This window comes from Theropithecus gelada, chromosome 2 (genome assembly GCF_003255815.1).
Source record: "Theropithecus gelada isolate Dixy chromosome 2, Tgel_1.0, whole genome shotgun sequence".
In the NCBI taxonomy this organism is placed as follows: domain Eukaryota; kingdom Metazoa; phylum Chordata; class Mammalia; order Primates; family Cercopithecidae; genus Theropithecus; species Theropithecus gelada.
This window is the reverse complement of record NC_037669.1, coordinates 193,099,429-193,100,899: the sequence shown is the minus strand read 5'-3', so window position 1 is coordinate 193,100,899 and position 1,471 is coordinate 193,099,429. Positions and strand designations below refer to the sequence as shown.

Here is a 1,471-nt window from a genome sequence, read left to right as displayed (position 1 = left end):
TGCTCGCCAGGGACATGACTTCCGTTGAGCTAGGTGCCTCATCTGATGGGTCTCGTATGCCTTTAAAAAAGGGCAGATTCAGCTGGGCGCGGTGGCTCATGCCTGTAATCCCAGCACTTTGGTAGGCCGAGGCGGGTAGATCACACGGTCAGGAGTTCAAGACCAACCTGGCCAATATGCTGAAACCCTGTCTCTACTAAAAATACAAAAATTAGCCGGGCGTGGTGGCGGGCACCTGTAGTTCCAGCTACTCAGGAGGCTGAGGCAGGAGAATCGCTTGAACCCGGGAGGCGGATGTTGCAGTGAGCCGAGATCGCACCATTGCATTCCAGCCTGGGCAACAAGAGTGAAATTCTGTCTCTAAATAAATAAATAAATAAAAGGCAGAGCCACCAACTCAGCTTAAAAGCAACAGGAGCCTAACGGCCAGCCATGCCATCTGTCATCTTCCTTCTCAGACGATATAGGCCAGTTTCAGGGCGTTGGTTGTCCACCCAAGGGGTAAGATGATCACCAACTGATCTAGGCTCTTTGGGGACTCTATGGCTCTTTTTTTTTCTTTAACATCAATAGAGACAGGGTCTCCTTATGTAGCCCAGGCTGGTCTCAAACTCCTGGGCTCAAGCAATCCTCCCACCTTAGCCTCCCAAAGTGCTGAGATTACAGGTGTGAACCACCACGCCCAGCTTTTTTTTTTTTGAGACGAAGTCTCGCTCTGTCGCCCAGGTTGGAGTGCAGTGGCGCAATCTCTGCCCACTGCAAGCTCCGCCTCCCAGGTTCAAGCGATTCTCCTTCCTCAGCCTCCCGAGTAGCTGGGACTACAGGCTCCCGCTACCACACCCAGCTAATTTTTTGTATTTTTAGTAGAGACGGGGTTTCACCATGTTGGCCAGGATGGTCTCGATCTCCTGACCTCGTGATCCACCCGCCTCGGCCTCCCAAAGTGCTGGGATTACAGGTGTGAGCCACTGCACCCGGCCTCTTTTCTTTTTTAAAAAAAGAATTAAAAATCTTAAAACTTTATGGGACACTTTACGAATTTTAGTTCATCCTTGAGCAAGGGCCATGCTAATCTTCTTTGTATTGTTCCCATTTTAATATATGTGCTGCTGAAGCAAGCATGGCCACCATTCTTTTTTTTTTTTTTTCCTGAGACACAGTCTTGCTCTATCACCCAGGCTGGAGTGCAGTGGTGCAATCTCAGCTCACTGCAACCTCTGCCTCCTGGGTTTAAGGGATTCTTCTGCCTCAGCCTCCCGAGTAGCTGGGATTATGGGTGAGTGCCACCATACCCTGCTAATTTTTGTATTTTTAGTAGAGACGAGGTTTCACCATGTTGGCCAGGCTGGTCTCAAACTCCTGACCTCAAGTGATCCTCCCGCCTCAGCCTCCCAAACTGCTGGGATTACAGGTGTGAGCCACCGTGCCTGGCCCTCAGTTCCAATTCTAGTCTAGGGTTAGTGTTTTGTTT

General features: G+C 50.0%; 1 non-coding gene across 1 annotated transcript; it reads right to left on the bottom strand.

Annotated features, from left to right (window-relative positions):
* Positions 1–1,016: 1,016 nt before the first annotated feature.
* On the bottom strand, positions 1,017–1,118 carry LOC112619836. The gene has a single exon (XR_003118337.1). It is a non-coding gene; the product is annotated as a U6 spliceosomal RNA (small nuclear RNA).
* Positions 1,119–1,471: the final 353 nt, after the last annotated feature.